This window comes from Condylura cristata, unplaced genomic scaffold (assembly GCF_000260355.1).
Source record: "Condylura cristata isolate star-nosed mole 26May11 unplaced genomic scaffold, ConCri1.0 scaffold00016, whole genome shotgun sequence".
Classification (NCBI taxonomy): domain Eukaryota; kingdom Metazoa; phylum Chordata; class Mammalia; order Eulipotyphla; family Talpidae; genus Condylura; species Condylura cristata.
Window position 1 is genome coordinate 36,583,060 of NW_004567117.1, and position 13,706 is coordinate 36,596,765.

General features: G+C 42.3%; 1 protein-coding gene across 3 annotated transcripts in view; it reads left to right on the top strand.

Moving 5' to 3' along the window:
* WDR7 (WD repeat domain 7) overlaps positions 1 to 13,706 on the top strand; it is a 274,767-nt gene continuing 261,061 nt past the window's right edge. For 2 of the 3 annotated variants that reach the window (XM_012725890.1, XM_012725891.1), the window contains exons 1-2: positions 1 to 190; positions 12,049 to 12,128. The gene's annotated coding sequence lies outside the window, so the exon portion shown is untranslated. The remainder of the gene's footprint in view (positions 191 to 12,048; positions 12,129 to 13,706) is intronic. The other variant, XM_004683929.2, reaches the window with a different exon arrangement.

Sequence of the window (13,706 nt, forward strand, 5' to 3'; positions counted from 1 at the left end):
TGGCGGTGGCAGTGGCTCCTTGCAGCCCCTGTGGGGAGAGGGCGTCTGGACTGGGCTGCGTCCCGGGTTCCCCACCCGGACTTGCCCACCCCTCCTTCCCCCCAGATACGTCCTCGCCTTGTCCTCTTTGGCCCGGACGCCCACAGTGGTCCGATCGACTCGATCGCGGCAGGAGATGAAGCTGTGACAGGTAAGGGGGCTTTCGAGCCTCGCGGGAGGAGCCCAGCGTGCGACTCGCTTGCTGCAAGGTGCATGTCCGAGCGGGAGGGCGAGGGTCGGAGCGCGCCCCAGCCCCAGGCGGTCCGGGCTGGCCGAGCGCTGCTGCTGGAAACTGTGCTCCGTGTGGCCGCGTCCCCAGTTCAGGCCCACAGCTGGGCGCTCTGGCCAGGACCTTTGGGGTTCTCTGGCCTGGTGAGTGACATTTGCTTCTGGTGAACGCTGGCTCTGGACCTGACATGGGACTGGTTTTCCCTTAGTGTCCTCTAATCGGGGCGAAGTGGTGAATGATGATGGGTGGGTGGTTGAGTGCTTTTGGGTAACATACCTGTCTTGGGGGTTCACACGGTCCCTCCTCACCTGTTGGCACGTCTGTGCGAGTTTCATTTTTGAGATGCCACTTGGCAGTTCTCATTCTTTTGCCTTAGAACTTGGCCTAAGAGGAGACCTGCTGCCCTTCGCCCCTTACTAAAGGGTTCTGAAGCTGTCTAGTTGCAGACTGCACTATTCTGCGTCTTGTATTTTGATTGCTGCCCTGTGTCAGATCTTCAGGCAGAATTTGTTGTTCCTTACATCGGAGGCCGATGAATTTGTTGCATCACAGGCCGCAATGGGGGTGTTGATACTGCTGGGTTTAGGATTCAGTGGGAGCTAAGCCTTCTTTCACTGGAACATTTTCCATGATCCAGAAAAGGCAAGCTATGATTTTTCATTGTTTACAGGCTTAGGACTTTAGGAACATAATGTTAGGAAGGAGCTGTTGTGTAAGAGTTTTGGAAATTTTGTTCACACACAATTTGTGTGTTATTAGCAATTAGTGACAATAGGGAGGTGGAGAACTGCTTAAAAATGAAGTGTGTTGAAATGCCTTTGTCCTGATGAAGACAAGAAAGTGCCTTTATGTCTTCCAAAATAACAGCTTCGTTATTTCCAACCAGGAAAATGGTAATACTTATTTACAATGTTCAGAAGTGAAATTATTTAAATGTCTATCTAAAAAAAACGCCACCCCAGAGCCTACTTAATGGCAAAACTGGAGTATACACTTTGTTTTTTCCTCTTTGCCACCTGTAGTTAAAATTTGAAAAATCTGGGCCCTCTCTGGTGGCGCAGAGGGCTGGAGCACTGCACTGCGAAGCTACGCCAAGCCGTGGTGACTTCAGTGCGATCCCCGCCCTGGTGGTGACCCACACGGTGCAGCAGACCTCTCCTGTCTCGCGTGCTGCTCCCCTCAGCAGTGTACTTTGTCTATCTGCCTATCCTGCTCCCCACTCCTTCTCTGGTGGGTCTTCTCGCCGCCCCTGTACCTTTGTATGCATAAACAAATAAAGAATTTTTTTAAAATGTAAAAGATCTTAGGACGGGGGTTTGCCTTGATAAGTATCTCTGTGGGAACATAAATGTTGAGGAAGTGAGCCTTGTTCCTTATGATTTCCTTTTATTTCACTTGGGAAATAGTGGTTTATCTCTGTGACAGGCACTTTGAGCTCTGTTGAGCTCTGCTGAGCACTTTGAAAAGTGATGAGCTCGTTTTGTGCCCAGGACATGAGAAGGGGAAGATGACATTGAGCTGTAATGATACACGCTGTGTTAGTTGTGGATAAAGTTAAGGTGTGAATCCTTAAACATTTGAACCTCAGTTGCTGAAGATTGAGTTTGTCCTCTCAACTCAGTGGTCATCTTTGGGCTTTTCAAGGTGTGACTCCTGTTTGTTCGTTTGTTCTCCATACATGGCCTCTAATTTCTGAGTTCCGTTCCACCCCCTTGCCCATTAACCCACAGACAATTGCTCTAACCTAAGTGATGTGTGTGCTCAGGAATATCCTGCTGTATACCCCATTACCTTTTCCTTCTCCTTGTTGTGTTGAAGCATTTATTTGTGTTTTTCTTTGCTTTTACCAGTTATATATTATTTCAATATATCATCTGCAGTTTATCTTCTACTCTTCTACTGTAGATTCTGTAGACAATACTTTGACGTACAGATCCTTGAGACTTCTGTGGTGCATGTTTGAAATACCTACCCAGAAGCATGATATCTGGATCCGAGGGTATCCATCCGTTTGATTGAAAGACATCAAACCATGTTTTAGAATAGGCAGCAGTGACCCAGGCTCCTGCAGGCAGCTGACAGCAGTTCTGTGTCCTCTTTCTCTGCAACACCTAAATTTTTTTTTTATTTTTATTTTTTAAAGATTTATTTGTGCATACAGAACTGGGGTACAGGCCAGAGGCTCAGGGGCGGTGAGAGGCTTCACCAGAGACAGAGTGGGGAACAGAACAGGCAGATGGACGAAGTACACTGCTGAGGGGAGCAGCGGGTGGGTCAGGAGAGGTCTGCCACGCCATGTGGTCACCTCCGGGGCAGGCGGCAGGCGGGAATCGAACTCATGCTGAAGCGGCTCTAGATTCTCAGTGCTGTGCTTTAACCCGCTGCGCCACCAGGGAGGGCCCTGCAACACCTAATTTTATCCAGCCTCTGATTTTTGTAGGCAAATAGATACAAAGCAAAATCTCACTTTAAATGGCATTCACCATTACTAATGACTTTCAGCATTTCTCCGCATCCATTTTTATCTTGTCACATTTTCCCTGTGGTCAGATTGCCTGGTTGTCCCTTTACCCATTTTTATTTTGAGGTCTTCTGCATTTCTCTTGTGTTGCAGAAGTTGTTTATATGTTTTAGACACTGGACCTGCAGTCTGCTCCTGTTCTGTCATTTGTCTGTAACTTTTTTTCCATGATGTCCTTCATTGATCAAAATCTTTAATTGTGATAAAATCAAATGAAGAAGTTTTGCCGAACGGTTTGTGTTTTGAGGTTTTGGTCAAGAAGTCTTTCCCCAACTCCGTCACAAAGTTACACTCCTATTTTATATACTGTTAACTTCATAGTTTTCCTTTATACTTACAGGTCTTTATTACATTCAGAACCTGTCTTTTTTTTTCCTTTTTCCTTTTTTTTTTTATTCATACAGAACTGGGGTACAGGCCAGAGATGCGGAGGGTGAGAGGATTCACCAGAGACAGAGCAGGGAACAGAACAGGCAGATTGCTGAGGGGAGCAACTGGCCGGTCAGGAGAGGTCTGCCGCACCATGTGGATCTCCTCCGGGGCAGGCGGGAATCGAACTCACGCGGAAATGGCTTAAGCTTCTTAGTGCTGTGCTTTAACCCGCTGCGCCACCAGGGAGGGCCTTTTTTTTTTTTTCCTTTTTAAAGATTTATTTACTTATGCATGCAGAACTGGGGTACAGGCCAGAGGTGCAGGGGTGGTGAGAGGCTTCACCAGAGACAGAGTGGGGAGCAAAACAGGTTGACTGATAAGGTATACTGCTGAGGGAGCAGTGGGCGGGCCAGGAATGGGTCAGCGCCATGTGGGCCAGCTCCGGGGCAGAGATCAAACTTATGCAGAAATGGCTTTAGCTTCTTAGTGCTGCATTTACCTGCTGCATCACTCAGAGCCTGCCTTTTTAGATGCCATATGGTAGAGGCCCTGTGCACAGTCTATGCAGTCTGCCGGTTTTCCTGAGTCGTTCTCTCCTTTCCATAGATATGTGATGCCACACTTACAGATATTCTCATGTAGACTCAGGCCACTGTATCTGTTCCTCTGGTATCGCTGTTGCTCTTGCTCTGATACCATGCTACTTAAATACTATGGCACTCTAAGTATTTTCCCCTTTGTGAATCATTCTTCATATGTATTTTGTCTTAGCTCTATTTTAAAATAATTATAGATTCGCAGGGAGTTGCAAAAATAGTACTGGGAAGTTTGGCTTACCCCAATGCTTATATTTTATGTAACTTTACTCAATTTCTCTCCATGGTTATATTTTATTGACTAGAGTACAAGAGCAAAACCAAGGAATTGGCATTGATACCTTGCCTGCCTATGGTTCCAGTACATTCTGTTATCTGGTACCAGCAACCACTTCTGTACTCAGGATACAGACCTGTACTCCCCCCTCGGAGATCCCTTCAGGCTACCCCCTGCCAACCCCACCCACCATCCCTCTTCTCTGGTAATCAGAAATCAGTGTGCATCACTGTAATTTCATTATTACAAGAGTGCAATGTAAATGGAATTATTTAGCATGTGACTTTTTGAAAATGAGATTCATCCAAATTGTTGGATGAGAAAATTGTTTTGAGATTCATCCAAATTATTACATAATTCAGTAGAACCCCATGGTATGTGTGTGCAGTTTGTGTAACATATGAACCATTTTAAAAAATTCACCTGCTTTTAGGGGCTCTTTCTGTTTTTGGGGGGGGGGGAGAACTACAAATAAAGTTGCTATTCTTGTATGTTGTTTTGTAGATAGAAATTGTCACTTTTTCTGGGATCAATGAATAATTAGGCATATAACTAGTAAGTGTATATTTAGTTCTTTTCTTTTAAGATTTATTTATTTGTGCATACAGGAATTGGGGTACAGGCCAGAGGTGAGGGGAGAGAGGATTCACCAGAGACAGAGTGAGCAGAACAGGTGGATCTACTGAAACACATTGCTGAAGGGGAGCAGCGGGCGGGTCAGGAGAGGTCTGTTGTGCCATGTGGATCAGCTCCAGGGCGGGGATCAAACTCATGCTGCAGTGACTGTGGTAGCTTCATAGTGCTGTGCATTAACTTTTTGTGCCACCAGGGAGGTCCCCCAGTGGCAATCTTAATGGGCAAGAGCTGCTTTTTGCCAGAGCACAGGGTAACCTTATATATTGTTCTTTGATCAGGTATATTCCTTTGTGGATTTTTTTTTTCACGTTGTGGAATTTATTGCTTTAGGATCCAGTTAGATCGGTTTCCTCTGGACTGATAATCCTGACTCCTTCTCTGGTTTTCTGCCCCCCGGTCCTGTGGAAATTCCACCCTAAATGTTCTACTCCAGTAGAGCAAGTTCTCCATTCTTGGTATAGTTTTAAATTTGGCCTAGCTGTTTGTGGATGTGTATTCTTATCTATGTATTTTAGAATTAGAGTTTCTAAAAACCACATGTTTGGAGCTTTGGTAAGGAGGCATTGCATTTATAGATTTATTTTGGGGAAAATCAATATTATTAGATCACCTTATCTAAGAGCATGCAGTGATCTTCCATTTGTAGTTAAAAATTTATGAATAGGTACTATTGTAGAAGAAAATGCTTCTAATTTTCATATATTGCTATTCCACCAGTATTTTTATTTTTGGTATTCTACTAGAAAGAGATCAAAAGTCACAATAGAAAAAAGAAACACTTTCAGTATTTGGAGAGTTAGGCTGAAACTAGGTAGTGCCCTAATTACTGGGTTCATCGGTTACATTTTTCTTCGAAGCTTGTTTATTTGTTGAGGCAGATAAACTTGATGATCATGGAGTCGGTGAGGTTTATAGATAGATTCAATTTATCCATTTCATTGCTGCATTTTAAGAAGAGTCAGTAATCTTAAGAATATGCCTGCCACTGGTCAGAGATAGGACAAATTGAGTTCATGTTTAGTGTGGTGAAATCCTGTGACCAGTCAAAAGATACCTTATTTCCTACTTTGAGATAGTATGGCTTTAACTTAGAATTTAATTATTGCCTGTGGTGTTTTGTCTGATCTGTATCTGATACTTAGACCTACTTTGCTGATTAGAGCACAAAAGGTTTTGTTGAAAGGAGGAATCTCAGCATCAAGACATCATGTAGAAAGTTCTTGTCTGACTGGATTTTTATTTTCTTTGTATTAAAGATCATAGCTATTACGCCCATACAAAGTTACATATTTAAATAAAATTAGACATTTTCCAAAATGAGTTGCTGATGTTTAGTGAAAGTGGAGATGTTTTGGCTGAATGAAACGTGGCAGCTATGAAATGAGGGGGGTTCAGGGTGGAGAAAATGTCTCCAGTGCCAAGGGTTCTTCAGTAGCCTCTTTCGGAAGAGAAAATAGCTGGAAGCACATGACTTTTCAACCAGTTTCTCCCATTTAACTTGATTACTATAAATTATGTCCCTTCAGTATCTCTAAAGATATCTTACTAGTATGTTTGCACACACGTATTTCTCCCTGAATGTTGGTGGTGAATAAGTCAGGGGCAGTTGGGAGTGTCCCCGCAGCTCTCATGTCCAAGTTATTTGGCCATCTTAAGTTTTCTTCCTTTTTTCTAAGCATTTCAGATACAGACACTAACGCTCACTATTAGTAGAAATCAAATGTTTACACTGATAAAATATTATTGAGGTTAAGAAACAGTTTTGTGATTCATTAGCAGGCCTTTAGCGAGCATAGTAGCAATTGGTTCACATAAACCTTGGCAACTGATTTGCTGCATAGACCCTAAGACTTGATTTGCTGTCTGTGTGTCACAGAATGAAAGATGTGGGAATACAGGCAAAACTTGTAGCTGATGAAAAACAATTATTATGGTAATAGGAATTTGATTAAGGAGGTATGTATTAATTGTTGCTATTAGTGGAGAAAAATTAATTGACGGCAATTCTTCCGCAAAAATCAAAGCATGTAAAATTAAGATGCCTTTTTAATTTGCTGATGGCTATCATTTTTTTAAAGACCTAGGTAAATAAACTTCATTTATGAGTTTGTTCATTTATTTGATGAATATTGGGGTACCTCATAGGGGGCAGGAATTCCAGGCCCTGAGAATACAATATAGCGAAAGCAGAAACTAAACAGGATTCAGATATGGAATTATATGCGAGAGAGAAGAATCAGGGATAATTCTAGGATTTTGGCCCATCGTGCAATAAAGATCGAATTGCTGCTAATGGAGATGGGGAAGACTGTGGGAGAGGCAGGTGTGGGAAAGAAGACCAGTCAACTTGAACATGTCGGGTCGAAGAAACCAATTAGCGAGCTATCTAAATGAAGATGTTGAGTAGTAAGTTGGCTAGTTAAGTTTGGGGTGGAAAGAAGAACCTCTATCTATATATTGGGGGGTTCTCGGTATATCAACTGTATTTAAATTTGTGAGATTATTAAGGGAGGTAGTGCTGGGGGAGAAAAGTCCAAGGACTGTGTTGTGGGTATGTCAACATTTTGAGGTAAAAATGAAGGAAAAAGGAAATTAAAGCCAGAGAGAACCAAAAAGTCTGAAAACTTGGAGGCCATTTGGAGTATTTTAAGGAAGAGGGAAGTATGGACTATGTCGCATGCTTCAGGTCAGGTAGGTAACATGGAGATGAGAACTTGGTACTGGATTTAGCAACGAGCGCTCTCTTGACAAGAGCAGTTTTGTGGCAGGCAAGACACTTGCGTAGATTTCATGTAAGAATGAAGTCAGTGTCATGAATGAGGACATTCTGACTTGGACAGAGGTTATGTATTTCCTCATGTTTTATAGCCAGGAAATAGGGGAGCTGGGATCTTCCCTAGTCAGTGTGATTCTCAAATGTTCACACTGCATTCCTTACTGGTCCTCTGAATAGTGTGACATCCACTTTCCAGTCTGGAAAAGCATTTTTTTTTTCTGGATTTTTGTTTTCTTCTTCTGGGCAAACTGATGAATTAGTTAATAGATTTTGGTGCTTATTGTGGGTAGTACAATTTATGAACAATGAGAAACTTCTGTCTTCAGTTTAGAGTTTTGATGGCAATGTGATGGAATGAAATAGGAATGATTGGACAGAGAGGTGAGAATAGAGGTGGGTGGGGGCAGCAGAAGTTGCTTCTACCAGGTGGGATCCCTGAGAAATGGGGCTTGCTAGTTTCCTAGTTTGCTTTTAGCTTAATCTTTATTTTTATTTATTGTTTAAGATTTATATATTTATGCATACAAGAACTGGGGTATAGGCCTGAGGTTTGGTGGGTGACAGGATTCATCAGAGACAGAGCGGGGAATAGAACAGACAGAGCTACTGAAATACACTGCTGAGGGGAGCAGCAGGGAGACAGGAGAGGTCTGCCATGCCATGTGGGTCAGCTTCCTGGTCGGGAATCATGCTCAAACTTGTGCTGTAGTGGTTGTAGATAGATTTATAGTGCTGTGCCTTAACCCATTACACCACAAGGGAGGACCCTAGCTTAATCTTTAACTCTTGAAAATGAGGTAGGTTGTCGGTGGACAGAACATAAATAGAATAATTCATCTTCTATTCATCTCCGTCCTTGAGATGGAGAGTGACAAACTCTGGTTCCCTCCCCTGCTTCTGGGCAGATATGGGTAAGTGAAGCTACCAAACCCACCAACCCACTGACCATGTGAGAAGCAGAGATTGTACACATCTCTGCGGAGATGCAGCGGTAGAGATGAAAAGCATGAGTCATAGGCCTCAAAAATCTATGAATTGTGTTTAAGATTGAGGTTTATTTTTTGACCAGATAGCTCTCTACAGTTCATCAAAAACCTGACCTTTATGTTCTTGGGGCTGTTTTAGCAATAAGAAACAACTGTGGTCCTCTTGCCATCTGCTGATTCCACTTGTCCTTTTGAAATTACGAGCTGGGACTTCCTTTGTCAAAGCCTTCGTGCCATGTCATTTCTTGGCAGTAGGTAGATCCAGCATCAGTCAAATAAGAAAGTGGCATTAACAAGCATCTAAGAAATAAGAAAGTTCATTAGCAAGCGTAGCGGGACAGTGGCCCTCCTAACTCTTTAATTCCAGAAACTCTTTGTGTGAGGGAACATTGCAGTACTTTCTCTGGCGCATATTATAACCAGCTATCTCACTGCGTTACGACCAACCAAGCCTTTTTAGTATCGGAATCAGTTTTATCCCAGTCTTCAGTAAATTTGTAGCAAAAGCATCAGCACAGAAAGTATTTATAATTTTGATTACACCCCTTATATTTTATAGTATGAATTTGAAAATGCTTTTGACAAATGATACAGGAATGTTCTCAAGAGAATTTGAGTAAACCTTTCAAAAGCTTTATTTATTTATTTATTTTGCCACAATCATGGCAAATCTGCTTAGCTGTTCAGTGTGTACAATCCCTGCTTCTCACATGTCAGTGGGTCGGTGGGCCTGGTAGCTTCACTTACCCACGTCTGCCCAGAAGCAGGGGAGGGAACCAGAGTTTGTCACTCTCCGTCTCAAGGGCCCGCCTGGCACACCAGAGCGCACAGAACAGACGATGTGAACACGCAGGTGATCTTGGGACAGAATTACTTCTTGCTTCTGCAACTGAGTGTTAGAAAAGCACTGTGGAGAAACTGACATTGACCTAAACCAGATTTTTCACATATAACCTTAACTACTTTGTAGCTTTTAGAAATCACATAGAATACAAGTTTCACAGGGAATATTGCAGAACACACGTCTCAACAGTATGTCAGCCTGGATTGACAGTTTTAAAGGGAAAGAAGTAGTGATGGTGGAAACATCTAGCAGCCACTGCCTGGACCACACGGGGCAGGACAATGCACTGTTAGTGCCTCTATGTGATGTGTATGGCATCACCTGTTGTACCTGGCAGCGTTCCTGTTTCATTGAGCTGAGGATGCTCAACTTTTAGTGGGGAGGAAAAACAGGAGATAGAGCAACAAGGTAAATGACATCATTAAAAAATCTCAACAGGGCCCTCCCTGATGGCGCAGTGGGTTAAAGCATAGCACTAAGAAGCTTAAGCCACTTCCATGTGAGTTCGATTCCTGCCTGCCCCGGAAGTGACCACATGGCGTGGCAGACCTCTCCTGACCCGCCCGCTGCTCCCCTCAGCAGTGTACTTTGTTGATTTGCCTGTTCTGCTCCCCACTCTGTCCCTGGTGAATCCTCTCACCCTCCACATCTCTGGCCTGTACCCCAGTTCTGTATGAATAAAAAAAAAAATCTTAAAAAAAAATGTTTTAAGATAGGGCCCCCCTGGTGGCATAATGGGTTAAAGCACAGCACTACAAAGCTCTGTCGTAAAAAAAGTATTGTTATACATGTTATTCTCAAGTGACTCAGCAAAAAGTATATATGTATATGTGTATGTATATTGACAAGGGAAATACGGCAAATTATTGCTCGATGAGTGATCTTTATGTTTTTTTTTTAACTGTGTATATTTGAACATTTTCATAATAATGATTGGGGAGAATTATACAGGGGGAAAAAAATCAAGTTATTTTCTTAAAAGAACAATCACGGCCCTCCCTTGTGGCACAGAGGGTTAAAACACAGCACTAAGAAACTAAAGCCACTTCAGCATGAGTTCGATCCCCGCCCTGGAGGTGATCCATATGGCGCGGCAGACTGACCTGCCTGCTGCTCCCCTCAGCAGTCGTTGATCTGCCTGTTCTGCTCCCCACTCTGCTTCTGGTGAAGCCTCTCACTCCTCCTGCACCTCTGGCCTGTACTCCAGTTAGGTATGCATAAATAAATAAATCTTAAAAAAAAAATCAAAAAATATTCCAAACCTAATGAAAAGCAGATTTTAAGGACTGAATAAGATGGTGGCATTTAGAAATAGGCATCTATAGCCCACCAATGTCAAAGCAATCTCTCTTTCCTAAGCCATAGCTTCTCTCTGCAGCCTCTGCCCTGAAGTACCACACAGGCAGTGATTGTGGGCTGTCCCACTGGAAGGCGACAGGCGACAAGGCTTGAAGGAGGATTTGAGGGCTTCCTGCCATAACTTCCCCTGTTTAAACTTATTTCCTGCTGTAACTCTTCATCCTCTATTCCTTTCCTGTTCCCTCTCATGTCACTGAGCCCTCCTGTGTTGCTTTATCCATAAACACTGAAATTCTGCTTACCTTTGAGTACTGTGTTTTGGTTAAATCTTGACTAACCAGAATGATGGTAAAGGCAGGCTTGTGGTAAATGAGCAGTGGAGGGTATTTCTCCTGGACTCAGGAGCACTGTACACACCTCTGACCTCTGCCAGTGTGCATGTAATCTTGAGAGAGTCGCTGATGGGCCTAACCTAACTCGCCACCAAAATAAAATCTGCGAGGTGGTAACGCCCTATATATTGCTTTTGTGTTCTGATTAGGAAATTAGATCGGTTTTTGTCAGTTACAAAAGCCCTTTTCAACAGCTTAAATGGAGAAACAGAAGCAAAGCAGTGGGAGAGAGGAACTTAGTTTATCAGCTTTGTCAATGAGTTGATTTAATGATCCAGAAAGAGTGGTGGTGTTCTTGTAACAGGGTGGTCCCTAGGAAAAGGGGAAGTTCCAGGTTCCCTGCCCCACCCAGAAGGAGGGTGGAGCTGAGCAGAGAAAAAAGAGAGAAGCTGAGGGGAGAGGGAGAGAAGAAAGGAAGGAAGCTGGATGGAGAGCCAGGAGCCCTGAGGAAGCCACATGGAGCAGCGAGCATGTGAGGAAGAAACCGGGTTTGTTTCCTGGCCCTGGACTGGTTAAGGCAGATGTGGGTGAGAGACCTGCAGGGAGGTGACTATGGCAGTGTTTATATTGATTTTGATTTTGCTCTTTTCCTCCCAGATTTGTCTGGCCATTTCTGACCCTTTTCCATGGGTCCCGGCCAGAAGGTGCTTTAGTCTTGTGGCAGCTTTCAGGCCTTGCTTTGGGCCAATCCCTTTTGGGTTGACTTTTGCCCACGAGGGGATGGGTAACTTCAGGTGTTTGATTTGGAAGTTATATTCTTTGTGTTCCGTATTGTATATTCACTGTATTAAAGTCCCTTTTCATTAAAGTTTTATATGTTTTGTTTTGACCCGGCAGATGGCAGAACCCACTTAGAGCAGGCAGGTTTGGGCTTCAGGGGTGTCCCTGTCCCCCTGTCCTGGAACAGATTTGGCGTCAGCCTGTAACAGATTTGCTGTCCTCTAGCAGATTTTGTCCTGGAACAGATTTGGGGTGCCCTATAACATTCTTGCTGCTAACGTTGAGTTCTCTTTGCATGTGGTTTCTCTTATTCTTTATGACAGCCTTCTGAGGGGAGTGTGATATTGTCCATCTTTTACAGATGGGGAAGCTGAGACCCACAGGGGGGATTTTTCCAAGGCTGCGTAGAGGAGTGGAGATTTGAACACAGTGCTTCTGATTGTAAGTTCAGCGTTTCTTTCAATTTTTGTTGTTGAGTGAAATGATTTCATTTCTGTACATTTCTGAAAAATAGGAAAAAACAGGTACAGTAGAAAGATACATGAAATTAAAGTAACCCAAAGTGATTAACTTAATTTGTTCAAAACTCTAATACCTTTCCTCACTATGATTTGATTTTTTTGGCCTTAATGACTTCAAATTCACTTGCAAGTAACTCCTGATAAGAAAATTAAACTTCAGAAAGAGATGATTTGATCAGAAATTGCATAAGTCTTAGAATCTAAAACTGATGTTTGATGACAAAACTTTACCTTAAGAAGCTTTTATTTAGTGACCAATCTCTAAAGGTTAGTGGAAGCCGCCTTTGGATACAAGGATACATGAAAATTGAATGTTCCCTGTATTCTTCTGTTTTAAGAATCATCTTGTTTTAACATTAAAATTTAAAAGCTAACATTTTCCCTTAGTATTTTAATATGCAACATATGAATCAACTGCACATAATATTTTGGAGGGTTGATAAGATAATTTTCTTCATTTTCTGTTAAAATTGATACTATATCAGATTATTCATTTATTCTATTGAAGTGTTTCTATTGAAGAGTGTTCATTTTCATTTGTTCAATCACTTTTGTGTTGGGCCTTTTCCATTCAAATATTTCCCTCCTACAGTGAACCCTGTTCTATGATGTGTTTCATTTCTACTTAGTAAAACACTTTTGGGATACATTTAGTTTCCTTCATACAGTAGATGATAATGTAGGTACAAAGATAGGATTTTTTTTTTAAGATTTATTTATTAATGCATACAGAACTGGGGTACAAGTCAGAGTTGCAGGGGCGGTGAGAGGCTTCACTAGAGACAGAGCGGGGAGCAGAACAGGCAGATCAACAAAGCCCACTGCTGAGGGGAGCAGCGGGTGGGTCAGGAGAGGTCTGCCGCGCCATGTGGGTCACCTCCAGCATGGGGATTGAACTCATGCTGAAGTGGCTTTAGCTTCTTAGTGCTGTGCTTTAACCCACTGCGCCACCAGGCAGGGCCCACTAAGACAGGATATTAAGTGTGTGAGTAGCTGAATGATGGTGGTTGCAAAGCTCATGTTTTAGATTTTTTACTGTCTTTTGTTTTCTTAGAAATTCTCTTATGTGCCAACTTAGTGTGTCTTGGCTTATCTGTTGTTCATTCAGTTTAAAGATATTCAAACTTTGATTCCTACATCCTCCCTATTTAAATTGTTAGGACCTGGCTAATTTTCCCACTTTTTGTTTTAACTTATTCCTTAGAACTAGGTTTAATTGGTTGTCAATTTAATGGCAGTTTCAGGTAATCCTTCTTTTGTTTTATTAGATCTTGAAGAAATTAGAAAAATGTTTTGAGGTATTTTATTTTTTGTTGAAATGAGGGTTTTTTTTGCTGTATATATTCAATATTTTTCTGCTCTCCAAAAAATGTCATTTTAAATGAATACAATAAAATAAATGAAGGAAACCATTTCACAGAAAAAGAATAAAATCTAACAAATACACACACAAATGATGATATAAGCTGTATCTTTATCATGTTGTGGATGATCATTT